The sequence below is a fragment of the Lonchura striata genome, chromosome 12, assembly GCF_050655825.1.
Source record: "Lonchura striata isolate lonStrDom1 chromosome 12, ASM5065582v1, whole genome shotgun sequence".
NCBI lineage: Eukaryota > Metazoa > Chordata > Aves > Passeriformes > Estrildidae > Lonchura > Lonchura striata.
The window spans coordinates 6,670,224-6,695,314 of NC_140714.1; the positions used below are offsets into that span (position 1 = coordinate 6,670,224).

Genomic DNA, 25,091 nt, shown 5'->3' on the forward strand with positions numbered 1-25,091 from the left:
CCCTAATTCTAAATGTTACTATTGTGTTATTTTTTTTTTTTTCACCTGACACCCTTTTGTTTAGACAATGCTGGAGAGTCAAACCATATATAAAGATGCTGTAGGTTTAATGCACTGTGATTGGGATTGATATGGAATATGGTGTATTTGAGAGTTCATCTTGAGGGAAAAGTCACAGTACAGCAAATTTATTTGCCGTGATGCTTCTTAAGATCTTGAGATGCTCACCCTGTTGCACCTGCCAAGAAAGGCTGTCTCCTGGAACAGCTCAGGCAGTTTATCTCAATAGATACTTGGATACAGCATAAAGGACACTTGCTGGCTGTGTACCTGCATTTAAAATGGGGCAAGGCTAAACTGTGTGTGTCTGCAGCCCGTGTATGTGCTACTGATAAACTCATAATCAAAGAAGCGAAATCCTTTTGAAGATCAAAAGAACTGTTGTTATGTGTATCTGATTACAAGCAATGGCCTACAGTGTCTTGTAGCTGCAAATACAATCAGTGACACAAACAGGAGTGATGGGGATAGATTGCTGGAGACATGGGGCTTTAGGGTTCTCTTCTCTGGTCTTGGACGCTCTGACCCACTGTTAGGAGAAAATACACATCACTGCTGCCACATACTCCCAGTTTCTCCTACAAGCTGAGTTTTCAGTCAACTGAAGAGACCTTGGAGGAGCAGTGAAACTGTCAGATGTATTCTGTCATGGAAAGACATCCTGACTTTTAGAGACAAAGGAAAGCTGTGCTTTCTCCCCCGCTTCTCCTTTTCCATATCAGACATGTCCAAGAATGAGGAGGAAAAAAAATCACACTTAACTATTACATGTCTCATCCTTACATTTTTCAGTGTTATGAATTCATGTTTCATGGATTAGGCTTTGTTCTAGTCCTAACATAATTTCTAGTGTAATAATATTAAAAGATGATAGCCTTCAGTGCTCTTTTCTCTTCCTTGGACAGTCTCTCAGCATTCCCCTCCTGGACCATAACCTTGTCTATCTCCTGAGGTTTGAGGGATGGGGGGAATTTTTGTAGACTTAGGGCACACAACTCAAGGAGCCATGTGCCAAGATCAGTGCTGATGGGGTGTGGAGGAGTTTGATTAATATGCTGAAACTTAAGCTGTGTCTGCCAGAGGCTGGTACTAAAGTACCAAAAAAAAAAAGAATTCTAACAAGATAGATGTTTGAGAAATGCTGTAGATGCCTCACGTTGTCAGGGGCACAGGGAGGAGAAACTTTGCCTTCTTGTACTTCTGCACAGGCCAGATATTATTTTGTCGGTAGATATCGAGAAGCACGTGAGAAAGGATAAATGGAATATCTGGAGACAGGGATTTCCAGCAGAGCCACCTCAGTGGCAGCCCCAGAGCAGGTTTTTCAGTCTGAAGCAGATCGCATGCACTGTAACTAGTCCTTCCCTCCCATCCTCCATTCTAGGCAAAATCATCTGTGCCTGGCAGCACTTGCAGGAGTTGTGGTGTAAAGGGGCCTGTACAGTGATTCCAGTCTCATCTAGGGAATAAAGTGGTCATGCTTTCTTCCTCTCACTTCCTCCCCCTTCCATATATCCCAGCAATGGATTTCCCAGAGCACTTCTGTCCCATAAATGTGTTACTCCTGTTTGCCTGCCAGAGAAACTGGGTAACACCTGAAAATCTGAAGAGGAAGGAAAGGAATATTTCATTGTAAGTGATTTCTAAATGAAGAATTTTAGAACAAGTGAGTCAAAAGTGTATCTTGAGGAGGAGGGTGGTTCAGTAAGGCACTGGATGTTGGAAATTCCAGCTGTTGTTTATAAGAAATGCTGCATAGATTCATAGCACAGCCAAGGTTGAAAGGAATCTTGAAAGATCATCTGGTCCAACCTTGTCATGAAGAAAAAAAATGTGATTAAGAAAACGTCTTGGTCTTGCTGTTTCCAGGCATGTTGGATTGTGCCTTGCTTTTCCCAAGGTCAGATGGTCATTCTGATAAAGCAGAGTGGGAAATGGGGCTGGTAGGCCACTTCTATTAATTTTCACGTGCTCTATGTAACCAAAAACTGAAGCATAAACTGTTGGCACAAGATTGTCTGTGTATCTTTAGTTCAGTCAAATAACTTTTTTTTAATACTTGACATTTTAGTCTCAACCATGGTTTACCTCTGAAGTCATTTGAAAGGTTTATTTTGATTAGAATCTGAATAGTCATTTTTGATTAGCAGTCTGCATAGATCAGAAATGATAGTAAAAATCTGAAGCCCTGCTGATTGCCAAAGGTAACACATTCTCTGTGCTTATTCAGGTTTTCAGTGCTGAACTTTTTTGAAGTTGAGCTGAACCATAGAATATTTGTTTGCTTTGCAACTGTTGTCCAGCCATCTGCTTTAGGTTTTGCTTGATTTCAAGAAGGGTTGGATTGTTTTGGCTTTTTGTTTTGTATTAAAGATATTGGATGCATTAATCCTCTGAAAAATCAAAATGTCCTCAAGATTAATTACAGATATGGGTCAGCTATTTGTTGCATTCTACCCATATGAAACAGGTGTTTGGGTTGGCAAGTCATCCAGGGCGAAGAAAGGACTTCATAGATTTGGTTTTTTTTCTCTTTGAGTTTATGGTGAAACTGAGCTTTACACATTCTCCAGGAGTCATTTACTTCAAATGTCATGTTCTGCAAACAATTCTTAGTGGAACAGTTTCCCAGAATCACAGAAAAACTGAGGTTGGAAAAAAAATGTGCAGGTCACCCAGACCAACCCCTACACATCTGCCTTTGTCTTTATCATAGGTACCCATGAGGTAGCTGGAGAAAGCAATGAGATGCACCTATCCTCAGCTTTTTCCTTGGCTGAAAAATTGCCATTTTTGATCTGTCCTGTGCTCCAGACCTTGCCTGACTTGCAGCATTTTCATGTCTTTATTGAATGAAATACTTCCTATGGGAATACAGGGCAATCTCTTCCCCTTACCTGGTGTCTCCACACATAGCCTGAAAGGTTGGATTGGGTTAGAGAAGAGTGCAGGCAAGGTCTGGGGAGATAAAATAGGAAGGCAGTAAATTCACAGCTGAGACAGGCACCTGTGGCTGGCAGCTTTCAGTGGGAGGTGGTGAGCTCACGGTGTTTTCCTGGGGGGAATTCTCCAGTAGCATATTTTGGTGTTGGAACCCAGCTTTGTTTTCCTTAGATCTATTTGGCAAATGAATAGTGCTTCCAGCAGCCAACAGCACTTCAAAGTTGATCCAGCAGGGAGCCCTCTCATCAGGTAGAAGTGATTCAGAGGTTAAACTCAAATGCTTGAGTCCCAATTCAGCACCCCACTCGTAAGAGCTTGCTTGCCATATGCTGACAGATGACTGCCTTTTCCTCAACAACTAAACTCTTGTTTAGCTTTATTTCAAATGTTTACTTTTCTGCTGGGATTTCAATAAAAGCCCCTTGTCCTGCAGCAGCAGCAAGTCATCCAGGACAAGAATGGGGTCTGTAAAACTGTCCTGGTTTTGTGCTTGTAAAGCTCTTTGAGAGAGACTACACTACCATTCCTGTGTTTTGCTTTTGGAAGGAAGTTAAACATACATTATTTAAGTTATTTGTGTTATTGTTAGATCATGGGGACAAAGGGGCTGACTGGTAACAAGCATAAAATAGTTGAAATTTATGCCCCTATGGTTCTTTTTCTAAAAAACAAAACAAACTCCCAAAACAGGAAAGGCAGAAGTGGGGGGAAGTGAGGATCAGTTATGTTTTGAGTTGATTTCGTTTATGCATTGTAGTTTTTCTTTTTGAGCTCCTGTTAGCCTACTGCATCTCAAGCTATCTCTGGTCCCAGAAATAAGGCCACTTTTCCAGTTTTTCTAACAGAAGAGTTGCCTTTGAAAATGGAATTCTGCAGCTAGACCACTGGTGTGTGGTCCACTGAGAAGTGCTTCCAACACAGCACTGTGCACTTGCCTCTGTTTCCTGGTGGCTTTTCCCTCTGTTACTGGACAGTGATCAACTCCCTGTCACAGAACAAGTGCTACAGCAGCTCTGGACAGGAGCAGAAAGTGTATTTTAAATTTCTCTTTGCCTTTTCTGTTTCCAGCTTTAAATGATGCTGAGTAGTGGGAAAAATCAAGCCTTAAGGTAGAGCAGCAGCAGCTCTTGAGCCCGCAGTGCCTTTGGGTGCGCTCAGTGTTGTGCAGCTCCCACAGCATCCAGCCCGGGTGCTGTGCTGGGTTCAGCCCTCCTCCCAAATTCTGGAGAGGAGGGAGCCAAACCTGCCAGTCCTTCTCCCCTACTGGTGTTGACTAAATCATGTGAGAGGGATTAAGGAGAGCAGTGAAGCATTTTAACCCTGCTCTCTCCGCAAGAGCACTGGGGAAATGGAGTGTTCTCTTGTCAACTGGGCATGTGCATCAAAGGGCTCGGACCTGAGAGGGGAGTGAGGTGGAGTTGGACAAAAAGCCCCTAATCCAGTTAGCTCTTGATACTGCTGACGGGGCCACAACATGGGACTAAGGGATGTTTGCTCCAGGATTTCCTCCTCTGGACGCTGAGCACTAAGGATCTGTTGGGTTTCAGGAAGGCAGCAGTGCCACAGCAGGTTTGTGTGGTGCTTCCACAGCCGTTCCCACCCCTCCCTGGAGCTTTCTGAAATCACTCTGCCTTTTAATAGTGGCCCTGCTCCCCAGTTCAGTGCCTCCTCTTTGTGCAGGCACCATGGAGTCCAGGCTGGAGGGAGATAATACTTCCTGAAGTGCTCATTTATCCCAGCGGGAGAGAGGCGGCTCGCAGCATCCACACGGGTTATTAAGCTGCGCTGAAAAGAAAGAGCAAACTGCAGAGTTGTATTAGTTTATGTATTATCAGCATTTGTAAGGTACCTGTTGCCCTAGTAACGAAGAACAATGTATATAGGTTCAACCAGGCAAAATCACCCTCTGGTCAGGGAAATAAAAAATTCATGGCCTTTCCTCTGGGGCCACTCCTCCAGTGCTTGGGGAGGAGGGCTTAGGAGACAGAAGAAACGGAGCTGGTTGTTATGATCATACAATCCCAGTTTCTGTTCATTCACTGCTCCTGGGAACCCTGCAGAGCTGCTAACAAGCTGTGTGTATATTGAGAGCACGTAGGGATACGCTGGAGGCAGGAGGGACAGAGGGGTGGGCAGGTTCTCATAATTCAAAGCCTGCACAGTGCCTGGCAGTGCAGTTGGCTTGGGGATATCCGGAGCTGCCCTTTCCATATCCCTCCTGCTCTCATCTCCAAAGGACTGGCTGGGGACCTCAGCAGTGGGGCTTCTCCTGACCCCATCCTCCTTAGGACTAAGCTGTCTTGGCATGAGAGGAGTGACAGGCTCTGCTGTTTTTGTGACAAGTGTATGTGCTGCCCTGTCCTCGCTTCTCAAGGCTTAGTGTTTAATCATTAAATGGGAATCACAGCATTGCCAAACTTGAAAAGCTACCATGGCTATCAGAGTAGCAATTACTCTTCTAATGAGGGCTGAATGAGTGAATGACTATGATGTTGCTTGCTCTTTGTGTCACGGGATGGTCTGAAGACCATCACGCTGGGCACTGGGAGCTCACCCTGGCACCATGTCCCACTGTTGCCCCATGTCCGGATCAGGGACCCTGGCTGAGTATATGGTCCTCTGAACTTCCAGATGCTTGACACTTGATATTTTCCTCACAGAAAAATAGATTCTCTGTATAAACAGTATAACAAGATAAACATTGTGCTCAGTATGACAACCAAGAAAAATACTGCAAGGATACCTTAAAGGCTGAGATAGGTTCAGAAGACAATACTGACTTTGTGTCAACATCATGGGGAGAGTCATTGCTCAGGTCCTGGCAGTTGTAGGAGATAAAACAGCATTTTCTGTTGCATATGGGTCAACTAGTGTGGGCTTGTTCCTAGCATTGATTCTGTATGCTGGCTAATGACAATGCAGTTACTGTTCTTACACCTGTTTGCAAAGGGAAATGAATTGATGACAGAATTTTTAGTGCCTCTCCATGAGGCAAATGGGTCAGGTTTCTTTATTTTTGCCATTTAGTGCAGTACATCCAGTCTTTCAAATCCAAGCTGTGACCCAAGATATATATAGGCAATTCAGCCCCTTGTTTTATCATCTTCTAAAAGACAATTAAGTCATTAAAATCTCCACCAGAGTGAAATGAGAGGTGAGATTCTGATAGCTGTAAACTAGGCAGCCAGCAAAGGGGAATCCAATTGTTTGTGGCACTGCAGGGTTTTACTGCAGGATCACATCACAACTGATAGCCAGCAGCACAAAACTTACTTCACTTTGGCTTGATGCTTGTCACAGTTTCTACACAAACAGTAAAAATTCATTATCTGTTACTGTTCTGTGTTCCTATCAATCCCTTTGTTGCATCAGAAGAGATTTGTCTTCATTCTCTATCAGCCACCACAGTGATTGCCTCACTGTGACTTTGACTATAATTTTAATTGTCTATAGATCCTGCACTGATCTTTCTGACACTGAGAGATTTAAGAGTAAAGCTCCAGAATCGATGTTAACAGGTCTTTACTTGGGACCCTTATTTAATAAACTCTCGTAGCCTCTAGGGGTGATTTACGAAACTGACCTTCACTGACTGTCTGTAAAACCAGAAAATCGGTAAATGCTTTTCTTCAGAAAGTAATGGATGCTTCCTTATTGGGAATCACCATGGCACCTGAGCCATGGCCACAGCTTTACCTGCCCCAAAGTGTTACTGCTGTAACTTTTGAGTAGATGATGTATTGCCCTGCAGAATAAACCCAAACTTCTTGTTCAATGTACATTAAGATGTTGTAGCAGGGGTAAAAGTAGCTGATTGTTTACAGTGCAGAGCCTCTTCCCATGTCTAGCAGAACTGACAGTGTAGTTTTAAATGGTCCAAGTTATAGGAGTCTGAGCTAAATGTTGTAAAAGATATGGTATGGAACAGCCAGGCTTTGATGAAGACATGGCTGGATAACCTAACAGGCATTCCTTGGTTTAACAACCCTGCAGCAAAGTGCAATGAGTTGTGTGGCTTTGAGTTCAATAGGAAGGTTTCTGCTTTAAAAAGTAAAGGGGGACAAAAGGAATTGTGTTGGGATTCTGTTCTGGCAGACAAGGTGTGACTGGGAGCGTGCCCCCAGTGAAAATGCCATGGAGACAATGTGCCTGCTCCTACCCATCACTCTCCATGCCAGTGCCTGACTTTAATCCATGCACAAAACCCAGGCTGCAGTGGTATTTGCAAAGGTGAAATGGTGCAACTGTTACTGAAGCGTGCTCCTTCCTGATCGGAAAAGTCGATAAACGTTTTACAGATGATGGGTTTGGGCAGCGGTTCTGAAGTGATTCTGCTCTGCCTCCTTTTGCTTTGACTGCTGGAGATGCTGTGTGTATTTCATAGTAAATGGGTATTAAAGGTTTATTAAGCAATACAAGTCTGTTAAGAGGTGCTATCCACAAATCAGTATAAAATATTCCAGGCTATTGTAAGGCCCTATTACAAGAAAATAGAAGGATTTTGCATCAGTTGATTAACCAGTTAGGAAACTGTGCCTCTCATTAAACTTTCATATGACATATTAAATGTACAGTTGTAAATGAAAGGTGACTAGGCCATTTATTGCAAAACAAATGGATTGATAAGATAAAAAGGAGGCTGTGCTTTTGTGTGTGGATACTGTCAAGAGGAATAGGAAGAGCACTTGCAAAAATGAGAATGCCACGATGTGCTTTTACTTCAAAACAGAGTCCTGAATCTGCCCTGTTAGAAAAATCTATCACTGAGACTTGAGTGAAGTATTATCTAACCATCTGAGACACAGCCCTATAATTCATGGGTCATTGACACAGTAGAGAAGATCAGTTCTGGCTATTGTAGCAGCAGAGGGACTCTTAATCCATGGATTATTAACGTGGAAAATTGAAGGGGCTGTTACAGGCTTGTGGTTTATTAGACTATTGTGGATTTAGGGAGCTTTAATTTGAAGATTATGGACACAATGGAGTGCAACAGATCCCTTGACAATGTCAGTGGCAAGGCTTTTGTACAGGAAAAAGCTTCTGCCTGAATTCTGTCCTTCCCCATCCCACAGGATACTGCTTAGGAAAATACTTATGGGGCTGCAATCACTTTTGAAGCTCATTTGATCAAAGTAACTCAAAAACCTACTTCTCTGAAGATAATGTTCCCTCAGCTCTCCAATCTGGAAATTATTTTGTTCTAGCAAGGCTTTTCTTGCCAGCACTTGATTTTCATCCCCTATTGCTGTTTTGTCTTGCAAAAAAAACCATCATGTTTGTATAACATCATTAGGTCCAGGGGATGCTTTGCAGGACAAATGAGCTGAATGTGTTACGTTTTGGAGGAGGACTAAGGAATGAAACCTTGGATCTTCACTAGCAATAGCTTTATGAAGTACCCTCCTGCCTCTGATCATTTGACCATCTCAAAAGCCTGAGCTTATCTCTGCTCCCCATCCACCTTGAAGGATTAATAGAGATGTGAGGAGCTTGTGGATATGGAGAGGTACAATGAGGCTTGAACACTACCACAGTTCCAAGGACAGCCAGCCTGCTCTGAAAGCACACCAGGGAAAGTTTCTTCCCTGCCCAAGAATGTTGTATGTTTTCCTTTTACCCTTTTCTGTCCCAGAAGAAGGGAAGGAGAATGGAAATTGTTACAGAAAACACTGTTGGAAGGGTTGGGGTTGAGGGAGACTCAGAACTGGCACTGGGGTAAGTTCTGTAACTGCAGTGGTTCCACTGCACAGCACGAGCATGAATGGAAACCTTCCTTCTCCATTCTCTGATTTCTGTTTGCACTAGAAGAGGAGGAGCTGTGAGTGGCTGGTTGGATCAAGGCTCTTGGCATGTCCCCTGTGCCTGTGCTCAGCTTGAGGTGCCTGCAGAGGTTGTTTGCCTCCCTTCCATGGCTGTCTGCAGCTGGGGAGTGGACTGAGCAGACCAGGGAGGAAAGCCAAAACGCCACCTGTGCGAGCATTGTTTGGTTTGTTGTGATCCTGTCCAGATAAAGCACAATTTGTTCATGGAACTTCTTGCTGCTGGAAGCTGAGGAAGTCAAAGCATGAATGGGATCAAAAGGAGCTGCACAAGCCCATGGTTGGTGGCTCATGAATGGCTTTTGAATGATGTCTCAGACACAACCTCGACACCAAGATTTCTAGCAGTAGGGAGGACAGCAGGAAGAACAGCCATGCTTGCCCTCTTGTCCAGGTAATTTTCCAAAGCTGGATACTTCCTACTTCTATTAGATTACATTTTAGGGCCAGACAAAACCTTAAAAGTTTTCCCAACAGGGGAAGGAAGAAAGCAGCTACACAAAATAAACTACAGTGTGTGTGAGTCAGGGAATGGGAAGCAAAAAGGATGCAGGGAGTTCTCTCAGGCCAAGACAGGTGAAATGAATGCTTCAGTTTCCTGGCCCCACATCAGTAAGAGTCACTGTCAGTATACAACAGAGAAAGCATGTGCAGGACTTCAGAAGGCAACTCAAGAATTTCTAGGAACCGCCCTGAGCACTGGGACAGTCCCCACCCTCTGATGCTCCAGTGTGTACCCAAAGGCTTGATATATACAAAAAATCCCAGCAGTCATGCAGAGATTTGATTAAATTGTAAAATTGGTTGAGTGATTATTTTAATTGAAAAATATATATTTACTTGAAACAAATTCCTGTTTCTCATCTATGCTTATGTTACACAGATAGTTTGGTTTATACTTGAATAGAAAATGTTTAATATTCAGCCTGGGAATAGTTATTTAGCACAAATAACTATTTCTTCGATATTAATTCCACTTCAAGTATTTACATTTTCTTGCTTTCCCTCCCTTGCCCTCTTCCATTCTTATCCCCATCAAAATTTACTTACATTTCCCAGGGAATATATGTGGTTTAGAGAAATGCAAAACAAATGATGGATTGAGTGTATTTGCAATGCCCTTTGAAAACTGCCCCAGTGTTCAAATACTGCTCAGTTTTATTCCTCTAAGTGTTCTGCAGCTTACTGCTGCAACATGTCATCTACACAGCCAGGAAGTTGTACAAGATACACAAGATTCAAGCCAACAGGATAAAATCCAAGTGATCTTTTAGCTAGCTTTTGAAATGAGTAGAATTTTGTGACCCAGAACTCCAGAAATTAATATTATCTCAGCAGTCAAACACAGATGGTCCACATGAAGTTTTTCTGTGTAACTTCTAATTTGACATGTGAAACATTTTATATAATTTTTTAAAATATACTGTGATTTTAAGCCCTATGCTATTTAATAAAGCACATAGTGTTGCAAAGGAACAAAGACCTGTGAAGTGTTTGGTTCAGGAACATTGCAGGTTTAAGCAACTTTTAGAATTTGTGTAACCAAAGATGCCTGATTTTTGACAAGCACTGTACATGCAACTGCATGAAATGGGAGAACAACTTTTAATGCTAATGTGCTGGACACCTGCAAGGAGTTCTGAAAAGTTCAGTTGCTCAAATAATGGGAAATTTTCCTGTGATTTCAGCAGATGTCTCCCACAAGTACACAAGAAAGTGTTTGTCTTTATATTATCAGCAGTTTTTATATTACAAAATAGCCAAAGGTCAGAATTGCATTTTCTCTCAGGCATGGGACTGAAAGAACAATAGCTGAGTAACTGTATTTGGATTCAGTCACTGATTGCACTCCCTCAAGATATTCTTACAATCACTTATTCTTCCATTTCTGCCCAATAGGGGCTGGAGTTTGGTAAAAAGCTGGAGTCAAAGGGGTGTGGGGGGTACAAACACAACTGAGGTAGGTGAGAGGTTCTACTGGTGAGAACATGAAGGAAGGGAAACACTGAATTCCCAGAGCTCTGGGCATCACCCTCCCTGTGAGAGGATTGAGAAACAATGCATATTTTGGTCATTTGGTTGCTAATGTTCAGAGCTAATTTCGAGTGTTTTGCTAGCAGATGAAGCTTTTCTACTGAAGCCTAGGAAACAGAATGGTGGTGTTTGACAGTCATGTTCATTGGGGATACCTGGGGCTGCTGTGAAACAATCCATGCTGTATTGGTGAATAGGAGCTGCCATTGCCATGTGAAACGCTGTGATTTGCCCCCCAGGGTGCAGGGGAATAACACTGTCTGGGCAACAACGTGGAATTACTCCTACTCAGGTTACTGCTCTCTTCTGTCTCATGGTCTTCCTGCACAGCAAGGTCACACGGGGAGCCATCAGAAGACTGCTGACACTGACTCACAGCAAGCCTGGCCACTTCTCCTCCTCAGCTTTGCCAAGATAACCATCTCTGCTGGGAAGAGCCAAGGTGGGGATCTCTTTCTTTACTTGATCAAAGCAAATCAACTACCTCCTTTTAGAGCTTTACATATTAGCATCACATAACATGTCTTTTCACTTAACTAGTTCAGCCATTCATTATCCATTCAAATTGAACCTGGCAGAGCTTCCTGTATTCAAGTTTTTTTGGATCAGTAGTTATTTCTGTTATTGGTCCAGAAAACATCAGCTTTCATCTGACCTCTCCCTCACATGGAGCTTTTCCTTTCAAACCAAAATTTTTGTTTAAATATTTAAACATGTATTTATTTAAGTAGCAAACCCATGCATCCTCGACTCTTGTCAAATTTCACTAGACTGCAATTCTCTGGCTTTGCTTGTTGTCTTATGGCTCAGCAGATAATATATTAATGACCTGTACAAAGCCCCAGCAGGATATATCCTAGAGAGAAAATGGGCAATGTCTGGATTTCTCAGTAGTCCTTCATTTTGGAAATGTTACTCAGAAAGATGTTATGCCTCTGATGAACAAAATTCAGCTGCTCCTTTGCAGATACTACATCCATAAGGAAAGATCTTCCATCTTCGTTTGTCTTGATTCAAAAGTTGCTGGTGTTTCCTATAGGAACACTAACTCTGTGTTTATTAGTCCAATAAATGGCCGTCACTTAATGCTCCAACCAATGCTCCCAGCAATTACAATCAGCAGGGTTCCCATGCTGTGCATCAGTGACGGTTCGTGAACTTGCTTCAGTAACTTCCCACGAGTTAACACAGCTGAAGCAGACAAGTCAAACTACAATGACTTTGTTTTGTTGGAGGATTTGGAAGCCTGGTTTCCTAAAGAGATTTCCAGCATCACACTGTAAGTCTCTACACCTGAATATGTTGTTAAGTTCCTTCCAAATTTGACAGACAGCTAGGTATGTCAGCAATAGTAAAATAAGACACTGAGGAGAGATTAAATCCATGCCACTCAATCAGGAACAAAAGTTGACCTGTAATCTCAAGTAAATCTCCAAATCCCTCAGACTGCTCATAGAAAAAGTATTGCTGCTGTAGATGTTCTGATTTGGGGTTTGTGTGCTACTACCCGGAGATTAGCCCAGCCCTGAACCAGGGAGCCAAAGGCAACAAGGCTTTGCAGCTTCTGTTGCTCACAGATTGGTTTATTGTGAAAGTCCTTCCTAATTTCACTGTCAGAGATGTGTGTCAGCTTTTGTTTGAAATAACCAAAGTGTTTTTTTTTCCTTTAAATATTGTGCAAGTGTGCTGAGAGGTGCATTTCCAGTACTTACTTTAGTAATAATTCTTGAGCATAGATGGGAAACTGAACCTGAGGGCAGAGAGCACAGATAGCTTTATTGCATTAGAGAGAATGGCAACCTGAGAACATCTCTGTGTGGGACCACAGCTTGTAGAAAATAAAAATATAAATGTGCCAGATTCATATAATCTGGTGCAATGACTCCATGATCCCAGAACTCTGCCTGGGATATTTACATTTGGACCGTAGTGGTCCTGTGATGAATGCTGACAGAACAGTGAGTTCCTGACAGGTCTCAGGTCTGTTGTGTGGTGGGGGCAGGTTTTCAGCTCTGTGTGTTTAGTAGACCCTCATGACCAGCTACACACCCTGTCACTGCTGAGGAAAGGTGTTGGACCCGAGCCCTGCTTTCCTGTGTGAAGCCTTCCTCTCCTCCAAATCTCCAGCAGCATTTCCTGCTCAGTGGAAAAGAAGGAGAGGTGTAATGCTGTCCAGGCTCTGGTAGTGTTGCCCATGTGAGGACAGTGGTTCTGATGATAAATATTTCACAGGTCATTCATGTCTGATAAAGGTGAGCAGCAATACATTAAACTTTTCCCATTCCATCTATCTCCTTTTTTCAGTGATGTGTTTGCTGGAGTCCCTCACTCTCCTGATCCTTCCTGGTGAGGGAGGAAATCGCTTGTTTTGACATTTTCTAAATAGGAAGAGCCAAGACAAAGAAAACTTCATCTGTTGAAGCAAATTAGGTGAGAAAGAGGCGCACAGAGCAATTCTCAAAATTCCCCTGAGATGTCCAGTTCCCCTGAGCATCAGGTATTAAAGAAATTCCTGTAAGTTTTCTATTTACATCTTTGCTAACCTAAAGCCCTCTGAATGTCTGGTGTTAACTCATTTACCCATGGTTACAGAAGGAATTTGATGTATATAGGAAACTAATCCTTTTCCAATAACAAAACCAGTGTTTAGCTACTGTCTTTTCCATCTCATATGCTGCATTCTGTAGAGCTTGCCAGCTTGAACTGGACACTTTATTTATGGAGGGAAACTCTCAAACTGCTTTGCATCAGGAACAATTTATATATAGAAGTGTATATATGTAAATATACATAGTGTGTGTATGCATATGTGTATGTACAAAATACATTTGCAGTACTAAGAAAATAAAAATGAGAGCGAGGTTACAAGATTCCAAATTCTCACCCAAGGGAATTTCATCTGTGGCCAGTGGCTTTTGATAACCTTTGTGAAATGTGTGAGTGCTACATCGTGCTACATTCCTCACAAAATTTAAGGATGATGAATGTACACTAGTAAATTCTGAGTGGCTTTTTTCTTTTTTAACTTAATTTTCCCAGAAAACTCCTTCTTACCAGAAGTTCAGCTGAGACTGCTTACTTAAATTTATTTTGCTTAAAACAGGAACTGAGATTTAAAACCATTATTAATAAACATTTCTTTATTGTGAAACATCCAATGTAACTCATAAATTATTGTCAACTTAATTAAAGACACTCACCTTTCCAGCTGTTGCTCTAACCAGCTCAATCTAAAGAAAATAAATTCAGTGCTTTGCCAGTTCTGTCAGAGACTTTGGTGCAGGCACAAAAAGTGTCAGGATTCCTTTCCTCACCACTCCAGGTGTTACTGGGCCCTGTTGGAGCTGATTTCAGAGGCCCTGAGACGTCCTTGAACTTCTGAGACCCTGACTCTTCATCAGCAGATTGTCTAAGATGTGGACTTACATGCCTGACCAAGAGAGTGAGCTCACCTCTTTATTTTTTTTCTTATTTTCAATGAGTCCAAGAATGGACCTGTGAGAAATTAAAGTAACTTGGCTACAGTTATCCTGGAAGAGCGAGTTTGCCATTGATGCAGCCAGCAACTTGCTCAATGACCCTTCAAGCTAACCCACATACAAGATCATTTTCTATGAAATGGAGAGGGATGTTTCAGGCAGCTGGTTGGAGAGAGGAGCATGTCTGTGACTACTATTCATAGCAAAAAAGATTTTCTCATTTTCAGTCTTTTCTACAGCTGAGTCTCAGTAGACCTCCTGAGTTCAGGAGTAACCAGATGAGTCCATGGAAAACAATTCTACTGAGAGCCATGAAATACAAATAGAAGATATCACCTTGACCCCAGAGATCACCCATGAAGTTTGTTAGAGAGGCTTCAGGAGAAATGAGATGGGAAACAGAAGATACATACAGATAGCTGGAAATGTCCAGGTTGGTAAAGTTCACCACACTTTTGGAATAACCTGCAAAAGAGGGGACAGTGGGTTAACCTTTGTTTATAGAGATGTGTCAAAGGCGTGCATTCCTCTTCCCTGCATCTCACCCTTAAATAACTTCTGTTCCCAGTCCTGGTATGCTCCAATGGCCTCTGTTGTGATTCATAGAGAGGTGAGAGAGATGCTATGATGTCTGCAGATAGGGGAAACCAAAACATGGCAGTAATTACAGGTAGGTAGGTATTATTCTGAAGTCACACAGAATTTCACCAGCCAATTCTCTCTGTCATCTACTCTGTCAGGCCCCAGAAAGTTGCCTTGTTTATGTAGGAGGGCAGACAGGAAAGGGATGAAATGCTTCTTTTGTAATGTATTTTCCAGCATCAAAGCCATTTGTGCTGACCAAGTAACTGCACTTTAGTGACTATATCATCTACCCAGTGACATTACCACTGGTTTGCAGCTAGATAACACTTCTCAGAAATGGAAATTTAATCTATTGGATTACTTTTTTTGAGTAATTGGGGCAAAAACATACAAACAGGGAAATTTTGCAAGGCCAGAGTTTGTTTTTACTTATGACATCCTTTAAAACAAAGGTTAACCTTCTGTTCAGAGAATTCCTTGTAGGGCTAAGGTTCAAAACTGAAAGTAGCAGCCCAGCAGAAGTGGGTAGCAGAAGATGTGGCTACAAATTGTGTAGCAAGCTGGGGGCTATGATAAATCTGAATTCTTAAGAGAATATATTAGGGCTGGGGTGCTGCTATTTTGGGTTAGTTCCTCACTTCATGAATTTTTAATCTTACTATTGCAGTTGAATGGTTTGTAGTTTATTTTTAAAAAATCAAAAACAAAACCTTTTTAGGTTGGAGAGAGATGGAAGAGATTGATGAATGCAGCCTGGGAGGCTGTACCCTTCTCAGAGGTAGATGTCCTCTGAGCCACTTGAGCTAGTTTGGGATTGTTCCCCTTAGCAGCTCTGTCCAGGGTCTGTTCCCATGAAGCAGGACCATTAACTAAAGGCTGAGCATGTTGGACCAGGGGCGTTCTCTGCAGAATAGCCCCTTCATGCACTGCAGCAAAACTGGAGCTGGTGCCACTTGGCTGCATTGGGTCCTGTGTTTGTAGATTTAACTTCATTTTCTGCTACAGGTCTCCTGGTATGTAAGAGAGCAAATTCAAGCTTGTCGCTGTGTTCAGTGAGGCAGCAAACTTGCGGGGGGAAATTCCCCTCCTTCTCTAGTTCACGGTGTTCTCTTAAACTATTTATAAATAGGTCTGCTTCAGCCAGTGTTTGCATTTGGAGAGCCTCACTGTTCTCATTTTCAAGGCTTCTCTCAGATCTGAAAGTAAAGGTCAGGTTGACTCCCCTTATTTGAAATAGAGAGGAAGAAAGTTAACCCTGTAAGCAGGTGGCTCTAATGCACTAATTCTCAGGAAAATGAGTATATCTTCCTCTCCCTTTGGCTCCATTTTCATTTCTCTGCCCTCTTCATTAGCTGATGATAATTCTTACTTCCTGCATCCTTTTAAAGAGATCCCCCTGCAAATCATCATCTGGGATTCATGAAATGCAGGGATCTGGTAATCAGCACAAATCACACGCTTCTGGCCCACACTTGCCAGAAGCCCTGGGTAAGTTTTCAGCTGCGTTTATGCTTCACCTCCCTCCACTTTACAGGAAAATAACAATTTGGCCCATTTTACCCAAAAAAATTTGCACCAAAACACAACAATCCACTTCATGAAGGATTATTTTTTGCTGATTGAGAGGTGTTTGGAGATGACAGGCATCTGATCTCATCTTAAGCCTTAAATTGCTGTAAATCCTTTATTGGTTTACTTTTTACTTCAACCAAATAAAATATTATCCTGCCTCAGAGTTAACACTTTCCAAGCTTGCCTCAGCTGAGTGTTGCACACCAAAGGCATTATTATCTGCCATCACTGAACAAGGCACTGCACAGAGCCACCAATTCATGTGTGACACAGCTACAACACTAAATAGGATTACATGGCTCATAAGGCAGGAGCTGCACACATGTAACAACCATTTCACTTCTGTATGGGGCCCTTAAAGGGCAGGTAAAATATTGAAACAGCCTGAGATGCTGTGTTGTGTGTATGGGCAAAGGATGTGGGGGTCTCATCATCTTCCAGACTTTGCTATCCAAAGGCTGCAGTAAGAAGGGGGTCAGTGGGTATTTACTTCTGTGAGGACCTCAGCAGAGGTCACAGCCTATGTCTGAATGATGAAAACAAGAATAAGGGTGTGAAAGAATTTACTTCTGAAATGCAAAGCATTTATTTTTATTTCTTTTATGTTAATATTCAAGAGAACTTTACCCTCTTTTATCCCAGGAGCTGTCTTAGCAGTCTCCTTCAGAACAGATTATCTTTGACTCAAGTGGTACATTTATTTTGGGATGGATTGCTAATAAATAGAGTTTTCTAGGTGTTCTGACTGCAGGGAATGTAATTGGTAGGCAGGTACATTGTGAACCTAACCAAAGAAGACTTACAAGACTAAATATTGTTTTATTGCCTATTTAAGACTTTGAAATTAAATGTTTGTATAAAAGAAGGTGCATTATCTCAAGACAGTGGTTTTATTTGTTCTATTACTTAACTGAGTGTTACAAACACCCAAGAGGCCTCTGTAAACTTTCTGACTGAGCTGTGAATTGAGGCCAAGGTGAATGTCATGGTTTGACACTGGCCAAATGCCAGGCACCCACAAGAGTCATTCGCTTACCTTCTTCTGCTACAGCTGGGCAGAGGAGAGGGGGGAAAAAAAGAATTAATGAAAGGTTCATGAGTTTAGATAAGGACTGGGAGAAAAAATAGGAAAAAAACAGGTTTAAATTGAAAGGTGTAAAGTAAATTTATTATTAACAGAGTTGGAGGAGGATAATGACAAGTAAAGTAAGTCCTTAAAACACCTTTTTTTCCCCCCCCAGCCCCTCCCTCCTTCCCAGCAACAGCACAGAAAGACAGGGCATGGGAGTTTTGGTCAGTTCATCACTCGAGATCCTTTTCTGTTCACTCAGGGAGAGCAATCTTTTTTCTGCTATGCTGCAAGTCCCTCCCACAGGCAAAGTTTTTCCAAAACTGCTCTGGCATGGGTCACTCATCCATGGGGTGCTGTCCTCGAAGGGGAGGCTGCTCTAGTTTGGAAGCAAGGGCCGTTTCTCCATATCTTTGGAAGCAGGAGCCCTCTCTCTCTGTCTCTCAAAGTGGGGACCCTCTCTCTCTATTCGGGTCTCCCACTGGATCACAGTTTTTTCTGGCATCCACCCACTCTGGCAATGAGCCCTTTTCCCATGGGCTGTGAGTGGATCTCTGTACTCCCGTGCATTTCATGCATTCCAGGGGACAGGGTTTGCTTTACCATGGTCCTCACCATGGCTTGCAGGGGCAGCCAGGCAGGCAGAGCTCTCCATGGGCCACATGGAGATGGCGCAGCCTTGGCAGCGCAATGCCATGTGCTGTGCCAGGGATGGCCCCGACAGCAGCCCTTCACCACTCCTGGGAAAAAACTGTCCATGTGATGTTTTGATTTTCATCTTAAATATCATCACAGAGGCATCACCAACCTCTCTAACTGGCCCAACAGCACGTCTATCTTCAGAGCCATCAGAAATTGGCTCTGTTGGACATGGCTGAAGCTTCCAACAGCTTCTCACAGAAGCTACCCCTATGGCTCTCTCCCACTACCAAAAAATCAGGCAGTGCCAAATCAACACAATTAATTTCTCCCAGTAAGACCCAATCACTGGGTAAAGATGTTCTTCTTAAGGTGTCCTAGTCAAAATGGCTAGAAGTTCTTCTGATCAATAACGGAGCTACTCTATATGCATTTTTATGGATATGTGAGGTTTTTACCCACTAGTAACATGTACAGGCATAATTTCTTTCAGCACGGAAGCACGAAATCATTAATTAATTACCACCATTCTCCTTGGGCATGCTCAGCTGCTGCTTGTTGTGAACATCCCATGGGCTGTGAGGGGTTGTTTCTGTCCTGGCAGTGGCTGCAGTACCCTGGCAAGCAACGGTTCACTCACTGTTTAGAAATCTAATTTTCTCTGCTGGTATGTGAAAAATTGCATGGCATTCTTGTCACAAAATTCCTTTTCTGGTTTTCCTGTGTCCTGCGCTTTCACAATTCTCTTTGGCACAGCAATTATTATTGTACCAGCTGCAATGCTTGCAAAAGGTAACCATAAGGAAACCTTCGTAGGCGTCTTGTGAAATGCCAACACTGGTGACTATGGGCCCCACCACAGCTTTTATTATAGACTTTGCTAATTTGTTTGGGTATGCATGTAAAGACTTTGATGTCATTTACCTCACATGCTATATCTAAGTGAAGTGCCATGATTATTTACCTATAAACCATTTTTTTTAATCTAGAAATCAGTTGTTTTATTATATTGGATTCCAAATTTACTTTTTTGTAGCTCTGTTTAAAGTATAGATACTATTTATATTTATATTTATATTTTTACAAAATTTTTATTAACAGAGACCTTAAAAATTGAATTTGCTTTTGTATTTCTTCCATTTATATTGATAAAATATCATACACTAAGTAGTTCCCATACCCATTACATAACATTTGCCCACTCGTACTTATTTTGTCATCCTTACTTCCTCAGGCTATTTTCAACTTTAAGCCACTGCTAATCCATGACCTTAGTGCTTTTGTCTCATCTGAATTGTATAAGTATTATAGAACAAGGATTGAAATTAACTACTCTTGACTTTATTGTACAATAACAGTCAGCTGATTCACTTTTCTATTTCCACTAACTTGAATAATAGAGCATATTTAATTACTTTAATTTTTTTAATAATTATTTAATCAATTTTTTTTCAGTGTGGGAAGGCCATTTATGAAATATTTCTAAAGGGAAAGTGGAAATGAAAGAAAATATTGATGGTCTGCATTTCTGGGTATCCAGAATTGCTGCCAAGAGCACAGAAAGAAAACAAGCAGGAATGAACCCTGCATTCTGCAGTGCCCACTGCAATGGCAATTGAGAAAAATCTGCTGAGACAAAAAAGAAAAAAAAAAAAAGCACTTTGGTCACAGAGCTGAAATGGAAAAGCAGCAACTGTTAAAAGGAACCTTTTGTAGAGTCTCCTCAAGCTCTGTCTCCTTCCATGAGACTCAAAAAGCAGAACACCTGTAAAATGTCAGGTTTCCTTTTGCATGCAGGAGAGCAGCATCGCATGGCGTGGCCATGTCTCCAATAGGCTGGGCAGTTTGCTGCTGCTCCTGTTCCAGCCAAGCTGACTGATTCTCATTTGAAATGCTATCTCTAAGCTGCTTTTGTTCAATTGCTTACTTTCCTGAAAGCTTATAATCAAAAGGCCATATTTCAGGAATAATTTGGCTCCCTTGTATGGTATTGGTTTCCAAGTGGCATGTAAATAAGGGGTCACACTTTCCAAAGAGAGCACTGCCCCACCATCAGTGCTGTGAGAAATCTGCTTTGCAGCTCCATGGCTGAATTTAGGGGGAAGCATTGCTGGCAGGCTTAGTCAGTGGCCCAAATTCTTCTCCCTTTATCCATATAACCACATGAAAATTGTTTCTCCTATCCACAGAATGTGCATGAATAATTTGCTTGGCATGGGACTGGAGCTAACTAGCACAATAACTGTGCTTTTGTAAGCTCCATATGTCCCTTGCCTTGGAGCTTTTCAGATGATACAAAACCCTGGTACTGTGACTAAAATGAGAAAAGCCTGGGCAATGACTTCAGAAGCAATTGGGAGTGACCTAAAGCTCATAAAGGATTCTTGGCTTTGATGACGTTGACTCAAGTCCATCAGACTTACAAGTTACATCCAGACCTTATCAAGATCCTGGAATGACCCCTGCAGTCTGCAGAAATGGGTTTTTTAAACACTGCAAGGGAGTCCAAATTTCCAAACTTCAGAAACACCAGTCTCTTTAACTGTACTTTTTGAAATTAGCTCAAGAAATGAGTGCACACACATTGCCTATCCCTCTCCTTCTCTTTGCACTCAACATTTTTGGTGTAGGAGAGTTCAGTAACGGAAGTGTAAACCTTCTGTTTACATCTATAAACAAGATAAGGTACAAATTGCTGCAATACAAACTTCCTTGCTCTGGCCCTCCGCTGACCTCAGCTATAAACGACAAGGACCCCTCTTTCTCATAGTTGAAGGAGTCTCCAGTCTCTAGGGCAAAGTTTAAACCAGCAAACGTGCTTACAAAATCCTCTGTGTGAATTTTTCTGGCTGCTGTGCTAGTCACATGCCGCTCAGGGCCAGGGGCTCATTCCTGTGACATGAGGGACAAATGCAGCTGGACCTATATTTGGAGGATGCCCCAGACACCTCCAGCTGCAGGGTGAGCCTGGGTGCATTCGCACACATTTCCTGAAGTCAAGGAGCAAGCTACAAGTACTTTTGCTGAAGGGCTTGGATATAGAAGGGCACGCTTCTACTACATCTTAGACCTACAGGAAAGATCCGTGTCACTGTATCTCACACTCAAGTCTTCTCCTGGAAGCTGGGTCAAATAAATTGGTTTCAAAATATCAAAGATTATGCCAAGTAAACACAAGAATAATTAGATTTAAAAGCTACTCGCTCATTGTCTTATTTTTATAGGCATTCACCCATTTCAATGGGTGCAGAAAGAAGGGCTGCCAATAACACAAAAGCTGTTCTAGGCATGGGAACCAAATTCCTTGGTCTCCAGGACAGATGACACATGGCTTGAGGGAACAACACAAAAAGAGAGCTGGGGCATGAGAAAAATCTTAGGGAGTGGGGCAGAAAATAAAAGGGAACTTCTGACAGCTGTAACTATATCTCCCTGAGAGATGTCACAGCCACTGGCAGTCATACATACACACATCATTGAGACTATGGTGGGTATTCCTAATAGGAATTGTTAATCTGGGATTTCCACAGCCATGGCTGTTGTGGGTGGTGGAAGTGGAAACTAAACCATCATGTTGTGGTACTGACATCAGTGCAGTGCAAGGTTGGACTTTTGAACACCAGCGCTGATTTTGCACGAGGGCAAGAGTTACACTGATATTTGTGTGTGTCCCCAGGCAGGATTTGTGTCCCTCTCCTCCTGGAGCAGCTCGGCAGAGGAGCACAAGAACATCACCTCCAGCATGGGTCACCCAGCTACAGGTCCCTGGAAGATGGACTGGCACTCAGGCAAGGCCCTGTAAGCTTTCCTTGTTTCTGCCCTGTCACCACTGAATGCTCACCATTGGTGTGCCCTGGAGAGTGTGTGAAATGGCTCTAAGAGGGTCAGGTCAGTAGCTCTTGTGTGTTTAAGCAATGCAGAAACTCCTCTTTTCTTCCTTGTGCTGTGCAGTGGTATGCAGGAGAGTGACTCTGCAAGAGAGAAGAGCCACAGGGATGGTTCTTGCTCACTGCTTTTACTGATGCTGCAGAGAGGTGGTGACACTGGATCCCTCACAATGCTTTCAGCAGAAGCATGTCAGCTTCTGAAAAGTGCCAGCTCCTGGCCCAGAGGCCTATTTTCTATACATAATGGTATCCAAAAAAATTTTACACAATTAGATACCACTGCCCTAAACCACGTGGTTTTGTATATGTATAACCAGAGCTAAAACTTCTATTCTCACTGTTCAGAGGAGTTAACTGATGCACAGAATCAACTAGGATAATGTGTTTGTTTTAATGTGCCCAGTTCTACTCGTGTTAGGGGGAAGTTGCTCTTTTGGCTCTCCATGTATTTTACAAGCTATGACAGGTCTAGGACTCTCATCCAGGGGTGGGCATCTCCCTGTCCTGCTGTTGAAGGAACACAAACATCCAATTTGTTGGTAGATTAAATGGCTCAGATTGGGACAATTCTCTGTTTTGATGATGGCCTTTGTGTTACAAAGAACCATGTGCTGGAACCTCCTATGAGAACAGCAGAAAGAATGCTGCTGGTGTGTATGAGATTTCTCCTCCCTTCAACAAATGCTATTCTTAGCTGACTGGCTGGTGTGGAGTAACGCATTAACTGAGTGTGATAAGGCAGGGGAATGCCGATACTGGCCCCATTTTCAGCCCTGTGTTTGCTCTGCCATTAGACAATGGGGTCTTGGTCCCCTAGGAGGCCCTGACATGTCAAAACTATGTCAATTAAGTCAACAAATATCCTTGTGTTACAGTCATTTCCAAATCGTGCTTTGTCCCTTTAAAATTTTTGAATGGAAAGGTTAGGGATATTTATGAATTAAGATGATAAAATATGGGGAGACAACGTGGAAATAGCTGGCTTAGAAACATGAGCCTGATTCCCATCACCAGCATTTGTTAGTGTTCTTTATGTTGTAATGCCTATGAAAAAGTTGAAAGGTCTGAAAACCGCAACACGTATACCTCAGCTTCCATGTGTTGGGAGGTAGGAAATTACCCCCTTAGCAGAGCTGCCACATCTCCAGACATACAAGGTGTACTGCCCACATGCAGATCTCCTCAGGTGTGCCGTTCACCTGCAGGTGATGAGGGACCATAATTCTTAGGAAGGTCCAAATCCTTTAGATAATTTTGGGTAACATTTCTGGCTGGGAAAGGAAAGGAACATCGTGCCCTCACACTGGGTATATGGGAGCTCAATCCTGGTGTCATTGAATTCAGCCTGATATTGTGGGTAATAGTGCTATAATCCTTACTGCCAAATGATCACATCTGGATTTAGAAGCAAGTTGCATGTATGAAAGCAACACTGAGATTACTGACAGGCTGCTTATTCCTACTGGCATCCTTATGGCTCCTTCCCAGTTTATCTCTCCTTGCATGCAAAAGACAAAGTAAGGCTCCATTGAAAAGTCTTGGGAATTTTGAGAGCTGTTTTTTTGACAAAATTAGCTGCTTAATTAATTGGCTGAAGACACCTACTTGTGCTATGAATAATTCATCAGTGAAAGAAAGTGCTTCAGGATAGTATTTGGGACAAAAATTGCATAACAGTAATCTCAGAAGTCAATTTGCTACCTATAAAGGAAGGGATTTCTGTCAGCTGTCCTCTCTTCAGGGAAAAAAACCCAACTCCTCTTAACATTGTCTGAAATTGGAAACAGCCTACATTTTAGGTAATTAAAACTGATGTTCCTGACAAACATTTGCCTCCAAAGAAATGGTCTATTGTAAACGTAAACTCTCAAGATCCTTCCAGGCATACCAGCAGACTGTCTCCTAAAAATTCTTCCCAAGCCATCTGGTGCCTTATCTTTGTAGCCAAGCCATACAATAACTTTAAAAGAGGATTGTTGCTCGCAGGGTTTAGTCTCAGGACTACAGATTCTCTTGGAAGTATCTCAGTTCACTCTGAACCCATTAGACAGGCAGCTCTGGTTGCATGAATTCTCCACGGCTTTTAATCAAGACCCAAAATGTGCAGCTGTGGTTCTCTTAGGAGTTCCCCTCTTCCTGTGGTTTGTAAAGGGAATGAAGGAGTTACAGGGAGAAGCTAGAGATTTCCAAACAGGGATTTACACTCCATTAATTCTCTCTCCAGCATCCCAGCCAGAGTGGCATGACATGAATGTGGTTAGGAAGGCTGCAGCCAATTCACATCATTCTTGTAGCTCTCCTCACACCTGCAAGGGGAATGGATGGATTCCAGGTTTGCTCCTAGAAAGCCTTTGCCATCAAAAAAAAGGTATTTAGTGAGTGAGAAGGCATGAAGGCATAGAGCAGAAGTGGCTGTTGGAAACAGCTGGTAAGAAAAAGACAATTTTGTTTCAGCTTTCCAGATCACCCAGACTTTGCTCTCCCTGCATCCTGCTACTTTTGTGTCCACTTTTTAACATCTCATCTAAACTCTACCTTCTAAGAATTCTTACTGTTAAGTCCCCTATTTTCATTGCAAAAGCAGAGCCTGACAGTGAAGTAGCAAAGCCAAGGCTGTAGGTACCTGATAGCAAAGCAGTAGTTCAGGCACAAACCAGAGTGAAGGAGCTTGTGTTAGTTGTGCCCAGCCACTCAGGCAGCAACAGCCATCGTGAGAAACAGTGCAGGGTGTGCGGCTGAAAGTAGAATTTGTTCACCATTGCTTCATCCAGGGCAAACACAGCATAGTTGGGGAGAGACCAAATCCCTTTTCGGACTTTTGTCCTGTGTTTATATGCTGAATCTTCAACACTAAGCATTTCTAGTCTGTTCCTTATCAATGCTGCTTTCAGAAGAAAGGAGGAAGCTGGGTGCAAGAGAATAGGAGCACCTATAAGAAGAGACCTGTTCCTCAACATATCCTGCAAGTTGGAGACTGCTGACAAATCTGAAGCATCAGAAT

At 42.5% G+C, this 25,091-nt stretch overlaps 1 long non-coding RNA gene across 5 annotated transcripts in view; it reads left to right on the top strand.

Moving 5' to 3' along the window:
- The window catches only part of LOC110482230 (uncharacterized), a 177,546-nt gene that overhangs the window by 147,376 nt on the left and 5,079 nt on the right, over positions 1-25,091 (top strand). For all 5 annotated transcript variants that reach the window (XR_014958051.1, XR_014958053.1, XR_014958052.1 and 2 more), the window contains 5 exons: positions 11,190-11,301; positions 13,164-13,356; positions 14,182-14,301; positions 14,566-14,771; positions 21,880-22,001. This is a non-coding gene — a long non-coding RNA (uncharacterized LOC110482230). The remainder of the gene's footprint in view (positions 1-11,189; positions 11,302-13,163; positions 13,357-14,181; positions 14,302-14,565; positions 14,772-21,879; positions 22,002-25,091) is intronic.